A 15,452-nucleotide genomic window follows, 5' to 3' on the forward strand; every position below is an offset into this window, starting at 1 on the left:
TATTACAGAGTTGATACGCAGAGTCATAGGTATAGGAGAAACTGATCTGTGGCAAAGATAGCATCATAAATCATTAAGCAAAGTTGAGCAAAGATGAGCTGTGTGATTGTCTTGGGAAACCAGCCTACTAAATAAAGAATACAAAATTAAAAAAAAAATTGAATCTATACATCAGAGTGTTTATAAAGATAGAATCCAAATAACTAAGGCTTAAATATGAAAAGTAATACAGGGAAATACATATGTGTGTATACACACACACATACAGACAGAAGATTTTACCTTGAGGTGGATAAAGACTGCTTAAGAGAGAAAATTCCAACTCTGAATTAAAATTTATGGATGTAACTATGTTGAAAGACATGAATGATGGATTTAGAGAATATTTAAAATTAATATAGGTTTAAAATCTAGAAAGCACAAGGGAACTTCTGCAAATCTACGATAACAAAAAGGTGAGAAACCTTGAATAAAAATAGATAAAGTATGTGAATAGATAATTGACAAGAAAGAATATATAAACTGGCTAATAGTCACCAAAAAATGGGTGATTTTCAATCTCACTAGTAACCAGAGGGAGGAAAAAGAAGGTTTTGTTTGACAGTTTAAATCTATCAGATTGGAAACTATGAACATGTCAAATAACACCAAGTGAATGTGTAGATGTGTGGAGGCAACAAGCCTCATGATCTGCTTATAGGAGTAAAACAGTATAGTCATTCTGTAGAGCAACTGAGAGAACAATGAAATTATACTTTTCTATGGAAATCCTAAGCATATATGCCAGAGAATTATTTGCACAGGTCCATAAAGTCAAAATCATGAAGGATGTCAATGCAGTTTTCTGTGTGTATGGTAGTGAGTATGTAGTGATTATCCAGGTGTTTATCATTATGGGAGCACATAGATTAAATATAGTGGGCATATACACAAAATGTTTTGAGCCATTAAAAACAATTGAAATATATGTATCCTCAAGAAACATGACTTGATGCTCAACATTGGTTTTTGAGTAAGAATTTTAAAACCGGTGTAATTAGGGGCACCTGGGTGGCTCAGTTGGCTGAGCATCGGACTTCGGCTCAGGTCATGATATCATGGTTTGTGAGTTCGAGCCCCGCATCAGGCTCTGTGTTAACAGCTCAGAGCCTGGAGCCTCCTTCAGATTCTGTGTCTCCCTCTCTGTCTCTCTGCCCCTCCCCCACCTCAAATAAACAATAAAAAATTAAAAGGCTGTATAATTATAGCAAAGTATCATTCCTGTATATTAAAATGCATAGCATATACACAGGAAACCTATCTTTTGTGAGGGTAGCTGAATATGCAAGAAAATTGATGAAGCATATTAAAAAGTATATATGGGAGAGAGATGTGAAATTTGTGAGGATAAATGAAGGAGAAAAGTAATATAAAACAAAATAAAGGAGGGCTTTTGGGAGGACTGATCATGATGCTGTTCCATGAACAGAGAAGTTATGATAAACTCATTAGGATAAAATAAAACCACGTATCTGCAAAAGGGAAAATTGCATTGAGATAGATCACATGCCACTATTTTTACATTGTGAGATGTAAGGCTTTTATCTTCTGATGGTTTACACCACTTTATTCTTCTTCACATAGATTTGTAAAAGTGAAATTGAGCTGAGTAAAATAGTAGAAATTTTTGGTTGGAGTTTCTTGCCAGAATGAATTATTGAAGTCGTGTAAAACTTATACTGAAATATGATGTTTAAAATAAGAAACACACTGATACTGAATACTAGTTTGTCAATAACCTATCATACATTTTGTTCCAATTGCTAAATTCTCAGGCCAGGTTTTTCACACTTATGCATCATAGGAGCTTAACAAGGTATATTACAGAAGGATTCTCAAAATTCTCAAAAATTTCTTCTACACATTTATTGTTAACCACACTTAACATGCAAGACCATTCATAAAAGCCAACTTAATATTTACTTTATCTTGAATAATGTAAATTAAGAAAGCTATATGAATGCTCTTTTAGAAGCAACAGTTTTTATCATCAACATGATAAAGATTCTGTTTTTTCTCTCTGAAATTCTCATGTAAAGATTGGTATTCTTATTCTGGTTGGTTTAGAATGCAAGCTGTGTAAGTGTAATATTGTATAAGTAAAAGGAAAGGTAGAAATGTCTGAAATATATAAGCTGCACATAAGTAACCTCATAGGCACAATTTCCATATGTTTTTGGTCTCAGCTAATGAGAGAACTTTGTTCAATTGCACATCGGCTCAATCTGAAAATAATAAAACCATGACTTCTATGAGTTAAAAAACATACCCCTCTAACCTCCCCTTCTCAACCTCTAGTTTCACTTGTTGAAAAACAAGGAAAACAAATAGACATGTGGCCACCCACATGGTTGTGTAAATTAAAAAAAAGAAAAGTGAAAATAACGTGCGACGGAATGCCTGAAGGTTTTGCTTAGTCCTTCACACATGGACTTAATCACTTTGGCAAATTCTCTCTCCCTCCCATATGAACTTTATAGCCCATTTTTCAAATTAAAAGTGCCCTCTTCTTTCATGTTTTAAGAACTAGTGGCTGAGGGAACAGCTTGGATGTGATTTGGGAAACTGTATCATCAACTAGGAATTTTGCTGCTTTTTAAAATTCATCGGATATGTGCCAATAATGTAGGATGCTAAAAATTTCAGAAAGCTTCTTGGTATGTATGATGGTGTGTATGTGTGTGGGGAGGATGTGTATCCGCATACACACAATCATGTTATCTAAGCTCAAGTCCCCTTTAAAGCTGGAAATGTTTAAATTCCATTGAATGCATATACCTTATTAGGGCAAATAAATATTCCATTGGACTTTCACTTTTCGAGTTACTTCTAGGGGCTGACTGCTGTGCAAGTCAGTCATTAGAGCTAATGATCAAAATCATGTGATCGAATTAATAATGGAGAGTGACTTAATTCTAAACCTGCCTGAAAAATTTTCAGACAAGAACACTTATTATTTAAAATTGGAAAATAGCGGCGCCTGGGTGGCTCAGTCGGTTAAGCGGCCCACTTCGCTCCCGTCATGATCTCATGGTTTGTGGGTCCAAGCCCCGCGTGGGGCTCTCTCTGCGCCCACCAAGCCCGCTTCGGATCTTCTGTCTCCCAGTCTCTCTGTCCCACCTCCACGCATGTTCTCTCTACTCCCTCAAAAAGAAATAAACATTAAGAAAGTAAAGAATAATAAAAAAAAATAATTAGCTTTCTAGTAACATGGGGACCTTTTCTTTCCTGATACCCTGTACAATTCCAGTTTACATAAAAAGTATGAATACCTTTGCAGAGCAACAACTACAGGCTGTTACAGAAGGATTTCATGCATAGCGAGCTGGTAAAAAAAATCACATCAGGGTGTCTATTTCATTCAGTAGATTGAAAGTCATCAGGCCTCTTGGCCTGATCAAGGTGCTCTTCTGAGTGCTCTGTGAATGAATTGTTTACCTTTGCCTTAATTTCCATCCTTCCTAATTCCCTTGCTTTATGCATATCTGTTCCATAAGTCCTGTTCTTCTTGACATGCTTCCTATCTGCAAGCTAATATATGGCAAAGACACTCCACCTGTCAAAACAGTTTTATATCACCACTTCCCTATATTTGGCAGTCAAGTAATTTAGAGGTCAGCTAATATTTTCTGTAAAGAGTCGTATAGTATTTTAGGCTTTGCAGGACAGAGGGTGTCTGTTGCAACTACTTAATTGCTGTTGTCCTGTGAAGGCAGCCATGCATATGTGAAAGAATGAGAATAGCTATGTTCCAAAACGCACACACACACACACACACACACACACACCCCACCACCACCACCACCACCAACAACAACAACAACCCTTTCTTTACAAAAATTGGTGACTGGCTGGATTTAACCTTGGACTGTAGTTTGCTGAACATTTGAACTCAGATGGAGTGAGAACTCCATCTCTGTGTTGGAGGACTAACACAGACTTTGTATTCACATAAACACACTTTTTTCTTTTCTTTTTTGTCTTTTCTTTTTTCTTTCTTTCTTTCTTTTTTTTTTTTTTGCTGCATAACAACGTGGTGAATAGCATGGGCTTGGTGACAGTCAAACTATAAACTCTGTGGTCTTGGGAAAGAGACACATTTTCAGATTTTTAGTTTTGTTATCTATAAAATAGGATAATAATAATATATACTTCAAAGAGTTGTTATGAGATTAAAACTAGAAAATGTGTATAAGGGGACCATATAGTTGTGTTATATTTCAGGGTTTGGTTTTCAGAAAGTGAGTTCTAGATACGTTAGATAAACTATACTGTTGCAAATTTCTTGGTATAAACTTTTTTAATAAGTGATTACTTGAGTATTATGACACATCTGCTTGAACTTGTACTAACATTTTATAACATGAAATATCTATTTATGATAAATAGTGTTTCATGACTTACTATATTTTCACATCACAGAGTCTACTTTCCATTTCTCCTTGGTGTTTCTTTGGTACACATGATTTATCTTTTGAAAGTTTTGAGAATTGGATTCTCTGTGAAGTCTTTCTTAACTTTGCAACTTCTTGTGACCTACCTTGCCAGGTATTCAGTGGCAACTTCTGTAAACTTCTCTAGCAGAATTTACCACATCTTATTATGTTTCTTTTTAAATTCTTCTTCATAAGTGAATTGTAAGGATATTCATCCTTTTATTTTTTCCCTAAAGTAGTGATGAATAGGCTAAAAAATGCCTTAAAATAAAATTCAGCTTTAATTTGATTCTAACCCTTGTAATTTGTTATCTCCAACAAATTGCTTGTCTTCTCTATGCCATATTTTCTTCATTTATAAAGAGAATAATAAGAGTTTAACTTGAAGGGTTGTAATGGAAATTGTTTGACATAATCTACATACATAGCTTTGTATAGTACCTAGCAGATAATAAGCCTTGATAATTATTATATATGGTGATGTTTTTATTGTTATTATTTTAGTATTTAAGAAAGTATATGGAACATTAATGATACTATATGTTTGTGACATATCACAAATTTAGTTTATATATTTTATATTTGTATGCTGTTGTGAAATACAAGCTAAAACATAAAGGTATTTTGTTGTCTAATTTTTAAAGTTTTCTTTCATGGTGTACATCAACTTCAGAAATTATGTTTTTTAGGGTTGATAGATTAATAATGTACTGAGACTCTGGTAGGAATAACTTAATAATTTCCTGCATGACTAGAAGCCTTATGCATTAAACATTTGATTAACACATATTTTGTATGTTATGTGTATTATATACTGTATTCTCACAGTAAAGTAAACTAGAGAAAAGAAAGTATTAAGAAAATCATAATGAAGAGAAAAAAACATTTACAGTACTCTACTGTATTTATCAGGGGAAGAAAACGCCCACATGTAAGCAGACTGCACAGTTCAAACCCATGTTGTTCAGTGTCAATTCTACATTATATAAGAAAAAACATCCTGGTTTAAATTTATAAATTCCTAAGTTGTAATCTTTAATTTATGTTTTTGATGTTTCTGATTAAGACTACTTACTATTCTTGTATACATTCGCTAGAATCACCAGGAAGAATAAAATAAGAAAAGTAAAACACAAGCAACATTAGAATATGTGAAGTTAAATAGATTTCTCTCATGCTCTCTCCAGTGTTAGTATTTATTTAACTGGAATGATGCAAAGACAGAGCTCAGCTCACAATAATTTATACATTTATAAAATTAATACATTTGAACTTTCTAAATTTATGTCCTTGTTCTGGTACAGCACTGTTTCAAAGAATATTGTGAAATATTATACATTGGGTATTATTACTAATAATGATAGATCAAATTAAAATAAGAGCAAAAGCAAGGAAGCAAAATGGAAGCTATAAGCAGCAAACCAGGATCCCTAAACTTGAAAGATTCCACGGGCTTTATCTGTTCTATTTAAGCCATTTAGTACCTTATTACCTGGAAATTGTTTAAGTTTCTAATGAAAGCTATCAATATCTGATGGTGACTTGTCTTACATATGCACTCTTTTAGCAGGAAAAGGGGTATCTGGTAAGAAGCAGGCATTTGAGGGGAGGCTGGGTGGCTCAGTTGATTAAGCATCCGACTTCAGCTCAGGTTATGATCTCACGGTTTGTGAGTTTGAGCCCCATGTAGGGCTCTGTGCTGACAGCTCAGAGCCTGGAATCTGCTTTGGTTTCCATGTATCCCTCTCTTTCTCTGCCCCTCCCCTGCTCACGCTCTCTCAATAATAAATAAAAACGTTTAAAACTTTTGAAAAAGGAGGCATTTGAAATGGCTTTCAACTATACCCCAGAAGTGAGACATTTAGCTGAACAATATTTATCTAAAATTATAGTTCTATGATGCTGATCTTCTAAGAAATGCCCATGTTTCCTATTCATTGCCTTAGCCCCAAAGTAACTGGGGCACATAATTTCCCCAGCCTCTAAACTCAAATTGATGTTTACTTCATCAATTCAGTTGGATTTTCACACTCCTTGAAGGAAATAAATGAACAACAAGTATAATTATTGCAATATGAACCTACATTGGAATAGTGTGAAATATGAATCTAGTAAGTATTTATGTTCAAGTTTGGCTTAATAATATGCCTTGACTGCTGCTTTAGGAAAAGTATAATGTACTGAATTCAGCATAAATGTAAAATATTTTCTCATTGTGATGCAAATCGTTTCACTGATAAGCCTTGATATCAGATTTGACTATAGTGCCAGACTGAATGCCTGGGATGGTTCCATTGGGCCGTTAGACTATGGGGCATACCAGATAGATCCCCACAGAAGCTGAGGACTTGTACTGTTTCTTGCACATACAGGCAAGAAACTCTATTAATATTTGTCAGTCTGATTTTATTACTATAGTATGTGGATCAGTATGAATGCACACATACTGAATTATTTTTAAAGTTAGAATTCTATGCTTTCATATTTTTTTTCTGAGCAATGGTAGGGATGAGATTTATAATGATATTTAAAGAAAATTTTGTGGTGATGCTATCTAAGAACATTTTAGAAAGTTTACAGCAAATGTCCAAACAATCAAAGCTCTTGTCTGCACCTTCTTGAGTTTTCCAGCCATTCATGCTTTCTTTTAAAATTATAGCTTCTAGACTATTGAGTTTCCATATGTGTCTTTTAATGTAATTCAGGTGCCTTACTTTATATATGTTTCCCTGTGTTTTATTATGTGTGTTTTCAAAAACATTTTCTCTTGATCAGTTTATTATAATATTCTAAGTCCCATGAATAAAACCATCCAGTCTCTTTTATCAGGAATATTATAGCAATAGGCAAAACTTTAAAAAAAAAGTTCTATTTAAAATACAGATTGCAACATGGGAAAGAGACATTCTTGATCCATAAAGAACATATGATGTACATTTTGAACTAAAATTAGTATTTGAAGCCATGCTTTATATTAGTGCTTAGAATTTATTGTCAGTTTAAGATAATTTGTGATGGTTACTATATACTCTGGTACAGTGTAGAAAGTGAAGGTAGTTTTTCAGCTGCTGGAATGTTATTGAAAAAAACCAAAGAAATAAGGGATTCAAGTGGGGTTTATATGCTGTAATAGTTCTATTGTTCATGGGAAATGATGATGCTTTAAGGGCATTAGAACTCTTAGATAATTTTCTCCTTGACTTCACACTCTATACTTTTATCTGTGTTTAGCTTTTAAAGTTTCTTCTAGCGCAAAAGGGAACCCTCTCACACTGTTGGTGGGAATGCAAACTGATGCAGCCACTGTGAAAAACAGTGTGGAGGTTCTTCAAAAAGTTAAAAATATAACTACCTTATAATCTAGCAATTGCACTACTAAGTATTTACCCAAAGGATACAAAAATACTGATTTGAATGGGGCACATGCACACCAATGTTTATAGCAGCATTATCAAAGTAGCCAAATTATGGAAAGAGCCCAAATGTCCATTGAATGATGAATGGATAAAGAAAATGTGGTGTATATGTATATATATGTATATGTATATGTTCAGCCATCAAAAAGAATGAAATCTTGCCATTTGCAATGATGTGGATGGAACTAGAGTGTAGTATGCTAAGCAAAACAAGTCAGAAAAAGACAAATACCATATGATTTCACACATATCTGGAATTTAGGAAACAAAAACGATGAGTATAGGGAAAAGGAAGGAAAAATGAAATAAGATAGAAAACAGAGAGGATGGTAAATCATAAGATACTACCAACTATAGAGAACAAACTGAGGGTTGCTGGAGGGGAGGTGGTTGGGGGGATGGGCTAAATGAGTGATGAGCATTAAAGAGGGTGTTAGTTGTGATGAGCAGTGGGTGTTGTATGTGACGAATCACTAAATTCTACTACTGAAACGAATATTATACTATGTGTTAACTAACCAGAATTTAAATAAAAAACTTAAAAGATAAAAAATAAAAATAAATACAAATTCTTCCAGTGCAATTGAATAATACCAAAATTTTAAATTATAAATGGCAGAATTTTTTTTTTATCTGGGAAAAATAACATAGTTGCTCTTTCATCCTTTCTTTGCTGCTCATGCTCATGATATATGTTTTTTTGTCTTCATTATCCTTCAAGCCTTCCTGTAAGTGAGCAGTAAAATTGCCATCACTGTTTGTCTGTGGGAGTCCCATAACTTTCCCTGGGTGTACAGGCCCCACTGAGGACATTACTTGTCTTACTCTTCATCACTGTTGCTTTTGCCCAAACTCTCTGTTGAGGGAAAATGGAAAGTGTTGAAAAGTATGTACTCTCCTCAGATTTTAGGGGGTGATTGTGGGGCTGGGGTTTTCTCCACACCCATTTCATCAAATGCATGACTCTCCTTGAGTACCGATTGGCTGGCAAGTTGCAGAGAGGTCTAGATTACTGAACTCCTAGTGGGATACCAGAAATAGATAAACATGACCAAGGATTTCCAAATCTTCGGCCAGCCAATCAAAAGATGAGACCATAACACAGAGGCTGCAGTATGTTTTGCACATTATTTTAAAGCCCTAGACACCTGGACTTGAATTCTTGGTATATAGTGATTTTTGTATTAAAAAGAGCAGACAAGTTTTGGCTGGTTTATGCCTCAGGATGCTGGGATCAATTATTATTTGGGAATCATCTTTTTTTTTCTTGATAGGAAACATTGTGATGGAAGGAATTATTACATTGTCACATTGTTTTAAAAGCTGAGCTCCAGGCAGCCTTTGCTCATCCCTGGCTGATTTAGCCTGATCAGGACTGATGGGAGATCAACTTCTGGTTCTTGCCATAAACCTGCTTCATCATCTGGTAAAGTGCAACTGCAAACCATTATTTCATTTTTTCAAGGGTTTATGATAAATTTAGCTGGCACACTGAATTCAACAATAAATTAAAAGCTTTCATATTTTATTATTTTAAAAGGAAGAGCTCTCAGCACCACTGCACAGTTTCACAATATATATAAGAAAGGTTTGGCACAAGAATATTAAAATTTCAGTACCAAATATTTAAGCGTTAACTCCATAACCAAAATTTGATTTTAAAATTTGTTCCCCTAACTGACATGTTTACCCTATACTAAAAAGCTTATCTTTTCGTTAGGTCATTCATAAGCAAAATAAAGTTCAGAGGTGTATTTGTTTTCTGATAATTCAAATACAATCATGTTTACATTAATCCTTTGTGCTTTTATCTAGGGGCTAAATGTCCTTAGCTATTCCCTTTATTCTAGCAAATATATATGATCTTAAGGTGAGGAATTTTTCTATTTATTTTACTATCTTCACCTGAAAGTAAGTATAAATTTCATCTACTAAGTGGTAAAATTTGGGAGACAATGATTTTTTCTAATTCTGCCTGTCAAAACACATCTGTCTAATTTAAACCCATTCCAAAAAATGTTTGCACATAATATAGATTGTTGATAAGATTTTGTAAGATTCTATACAATCTTACCTAAGTTAATATGTCTGTATAACTACCAAGAGATATGTGCACAGCATTTACAACAATTACATATAGTTAACTATAGGTTTATGAACTCATCTTGGACAGGAATTTGGTGTTTTAAGTTTTTCTCAATGGAATTTATTTCTCCATCTACAATGGTGGTTCAGTAAATATTGTTGTCTTACCAACTACATATCAAATATGGTAAGTTTAGTTAAAATTAAGGATAATACTATTAATGTTAGTGAAGCTTTCCAAAACACTCTATTAGAAATTTTAGATAAGTTATTTCTTTTATTATATAATAACTCTAAGAGATAGGAGTCATTCACTAAGCTTTATAAACACTAAGACTGGGGTAGGGGAGTATTAAGGCCCTACTGCAGGCAGTACTTACTTTGGACAGAGTGGTGGAGTCAGGACAAGAGCCTGGTCTTAAGAGCTCATATTCCTCACCACTACACTACACTGCTCTAACAAAGTTTTGGAAACCCATTCCATGTCTTAAGCTGTAAATGTCCAGAGAGTAGAAGCAGGGATCACATCACCCCATTCTTTTGGAGTTCATAGTCACAAGTGTAACCAGATATCCAACTAAATAATTCAAACGCTGTGATGTGTATCACAGTAGATGTACATACCAATGTCCACAGGAGGCCAGAAGAGGGAGCAGTGCATTTGCCTGGTGAAAGTAGAGAAGGCATCCCAGAGAAAGTAATATCTGTGCTGTATCTTAAAGGACCAGTAGAAAATGTTTGGGGAAAGTTGTTGGGAGAACCCTACAGATGAGTAAACAGAATGTGGGAAAGCTTGCAGGTGTAAATTTCAGAAAAGTATTTTACTTGACCAGGAAATTGAGTTGCTTCATATTTTTCTATCTACTTGCTGAGATTTAATACCAGCCTCCTTAGAGAGTTCTAATTCCTTTTTATATTTAAAAACAGTGGCACTTCCAGAAATTAGTGGAGAAAGCATTTAGCTCTAAAGAAATATACATAATTATTTGCTGTTCAGAGGCCATAGATTTAGAATTTCTTGTGCATCAGATTAAGGTGATATGCATCTAATGAAATAAATGGCCTTAATTTCTTATCACATTTAAAAGAAATCTTATGAATTTGCAATGGATAGCAAATACTGCAGTTGGAGAGGAGGGAAATCAGCAGAAACAGAAACCCTGACGATGCTATGAAATAATTGGATCTAAACTTTATGAGGACAGGAATTTTTTCTGTTTTGTTCACTGCTACATCTGTGGTTCTAGAATATTCCTGGCAAGTTGTGGGGGCATAACAAATATTTGTTGAATGTTTTTGAGTGATATAACAACCAGGTGTGAAGAAAACATACAGAAACAACTAACATAAAAACATACCCACTGGTAATCATTTAGAACAAAATTGTTGGTGGCAGAAATGAACTTCTATAGCCATGTGTATAGCAACAATATATAACCTATGATGTTCTGAATGAAGATCCCAAATAGAAATGTTTAAATCATAGCAAATAATAAAATGTAGAGAATTTTTGGGGTCCCTGGGTGGCTAGTTGGTTAAGTGTCTGACTCATGTTTTGGCTCAGGTCATGATCTCACAGTGTGTGAGTTTGAGTTTGAGCCCCACCTCAGGCTCTGCAGGGACAGCATGGAGCCTGCTTGGGATTTTTTTTCTCCCTCTCTCTCTGCCCCTCACCGGCTTGCGAATGCACTCTCTAAATAAATAAATAAATGAATGAATGAACAGAACTTTAAAAAATGTGGAGAATTTTTACCTTTTAGAAAATTCAAAAAATGACTAGAATAAAAAGAGTCAGTGTACAAAACAAGAAACTTCTCTTTTTGGAAAGCTTTCCTTTGTTAAATATATTCCAACAATGTTAATAAACCTAGTGTTACTGTATTTTTATATCTTAATTTAAACTCACAATAACTACTACAGTGTTATTTTGTCTTAAATATTCAGACAAATTTGAAGTTGACTGTTACATTGAAAACAACTTATCCAATAGTGAAAAGTAATTAAAATCACAGTATAGTTGAGAATTTTTTCCCCCAGGGTTTACTTTAATAGTTTCATTATCATATGGTTTTGTCATTTGAAGAGAATGAAAGTGGGGCACCTGGGTGGCTCAATAGGTTTAAGCATCCAACTTCGGCTCAGGTCATGATCTCACGGTTTGTGGGTTCGAGCCTCGTGTAGGGCTCTGTGCTGACAGCTCAGAGGCTGGAGCCTGATTCAGATTCTGTGTCTCCCTCTGTCTCTCAAAAATAAACAAACATTTAAAAATCAATCAATCAATCAATCAATCAATAGAATGAAACTACTGACTACTTTGATTCATTTTTGAACAATTAAACATGAAAACTTTCTCTCTTCCAGCAATTGAAACATAGGTAATTCAACTGATTATTTGCTTATGTTGTATATCAAAATTATTCTTTTGGCCACTGTTCATGATGTAAGTCATTACACCTTCCAATATTGAACATGGCTCCTGATAACATTTTTTTTAAAGAGAATAAGAATGATTTTATTCTTTCTTTGTGATTCATATATATTTTATTTTTTGGTCTCATTCTAATATACTCACTAGACCCTCCACAGCAATCTTGGAACAAGGATGGGAATTCTGTTTGTTTGTTTGTTTCATTCCTACTTTTAAATACAGTGCATCTGACATTTCACTTTTAACGTCTATGGAGGCTTTTTATTGGTAACTTTCATAAACTTAATGAAGTTCCTTTATTTTCCTACTTTACTAGGATTTTTCAAAAATTAATGAACTTTTAATTTTAGAATATATTTAGATATACAGAAAAAAGTTAAAATAATACATGTATCCCACATCCATTCTCCCTTATTAACATTTTTCATTAGTATGGTACATTTTTCACATGAAATTACTATACAAGTACTGATACATTATTATTAAGTAAAATCCATACTTTATTCAGATTTAACTTTCATCTCACATATTTTTTCTGTGTCAGGATCCCATCCAGGATCCCATGTTATATTCATCATCATGTTGCCTTCAGCTACACTTCAGCTACACTGCTGTGACAGTTTTCCAAACCTTTTCTATGACCTTGATAGGTTTTGTGTGTGTGTGTGTGTGTGTGTGTGTGTGTGTGTGTATGTGTACGGTGGAGAGGGACAGTACCAGTCAGTATTTTGTGGATTCTCTCTATTGGTATTTTTATGTTAGTGTTCCCTTATGATTAGACTGGGGTTATGAGTTTTGAGGAGGAATACCACAGAGAAAAAGTATATCAAGGGTCCATACTATCAACCTGACTTATCACAGTATTAATCTTGATAACGTAGTGAAGGTTTGTAAGGTTTCTGAACTGTGATATTCTTTTTCTCTCTTACTACACTCTTTGAAAAGAAGGAATGCTATTCTTTTTCTCACTATGTTCTCTGTACAGGCCACACTCTTGGAGTGAGGAGTTGTGTTCTACCTCCCCAAGGGTAAAATATCTACATAAACTATTTAGAATTCTACATGGGATATTTGCCTATTATCTCTCATATATTTATTCATTCAATCATTTATTTGTATCTGTATAGAATGATGGATATTTACTTTATACGTGCATCATAATCCAATACTACTTTATTTTGCCGCTCAAATTGTTCCAGCTTTGGCCATTGAGAACTGTTTTATTTGATTCTTGTGTCCCTTTGACATATACCATTATTGTGGTTTTGTTTGACTACTTCCTAATTTTCTGGCACTGTACAGTGCTCCAGATTCATCTTGTATATTTTCTTCCTCATTCCTAGAATCAGCCATTTTTCCTCCAATGATTCTTGGTTCTTTTTACTAGAAAATAGTATTAGAAACCAAGAGAGAAACTTGCCCTCACCATCTACTATCCATTTATTTAATTATTCCCTTCCAATATACATTATAGTGGCTTCTGAATTGATAACCCAAACCTGGACAGGAAACAGCTTTATAGTGCTATGTGCAGTCCTTTTGCCTTTAGTCTTCTAAACTCCACACATTTTCAAAGTTGCTTAGGTCAGCAACTTTCTTCCTCACTCCCTTTAGGAAGGTTGATTAATGCATTCATAATAAAGGTTATTCTGTCACATTCTGCATTCTATCCTGGGATCCCCTGACCTCCTAAGTGATTTTTTTTTTTAAGTTTCATACATGGAGTTTCACTCTGTCCTGCTGGTGTTAGGTATCCAGGATTACAGTATCATATATGATAGTTTCACCAACTGAAAAATTATCTGTACTTTACCTATTCAACCTCTGTTCTTACTCTCATCCCTGAAAATGCATTTTAAAAATATAAATTTATACAACAATGACTAAATATGCTAGCCTGCAGAGCACTATTGGCTGTTTTCTTTATTCTCTTTGATTTCTTATTATTTAACCAATCATGAGTTTCCTTACCCTCTTTAAAAAAAAAAAAAAGAGTTCTGAGATTTGACATTTCTGAGTCCATAAAATTATTTTCTCTATTTTTATATTGTTTTTCTGGACACACCCTATTTTCTGCCCAAAACAACCTTGGCACAATCACTACTAAGATACAAATAATACTTTTCATATTACCCGTTTATATTAAATCAACTATGGCATCACAGTAAGACTTTTCACTTATGTGTGCCTAATTTTAATTATTATAGCCCGCTATGGAACTGGCACACTCAATAAAACTTGAACTATACCATGTGTACCATGTGATAAACAGTCTCTTCATTATGTCATGAAATTTTGGTTTTCATAAAAAGCTTCAGCTGTGGTATATACACATAGTGGATACTGTATCGTAGATGCCTCTCCAACGTCCTTTTTACTATACTTGTTCTTAGTAGCAGCCATGTAATTTGGTAGTAATTGATCCCATCCCAAACCCTAGTGGTGAATTTTGACTATCTTACCCTAAGTGGTTAGTTCAAGTAAGAAAGACTTCATCCAACCAACAAATGATACCCCTTGACCATAGAAATCAGCACAGTGGTAGTCTAATCAGTGCAAGACCCAGAGCTTTTTTTAGATTATTATGGGATGATATCCTGCTCCTTTTCCTTGATGTAAATGAGGAAGTATGACACCAGTTATTCATGACATCATATTGTGACCCCAAGAGAAGCTGATCTAAAAGCAAGGCTCACGTATGAAGGCAGAGGTGAGAAATATCAGAGATATGCACCTAGAATCTTTATCTCATCCCACATGAAACCTACCTCAGGACATTTCGGTAATATGCTACATTAATTCTCTTATTGGATTAAGTTGCTTTGAATTGCATTTTCTATTATCAGCAATTCAAAGTACTCAAACAGATGAATATAATTGGGAATAAGGAAGCCTTAGCCTGTTTAAAATTCATTGAATTAATTCCAGTATTTCTACTTTGATCCTGCATTCTCAGTTCTTCTCTTTTTCCACTTTTCCTGATCACATATTTTATAGGTTACTTTTATCTGTCACATCTAGACAATGTGTTTAATATGTGAAATAAAT

Source organism: Prionailurus viverrinus, chromosome B1 (genome assembly GCF_022837055.1).
Source record: "Prionailurus viverrinus isolate Anna chromosome B1, UM_Priviv_1.0, whole genome shotgun sequence".
Taxonomy (NCBI): domain Eukaryota; kingdom Metazoa; phylum Chordata; class Mammalia; order Carnivora; family Felidae; genus Prionailurus; species Prionailurus viverrinus.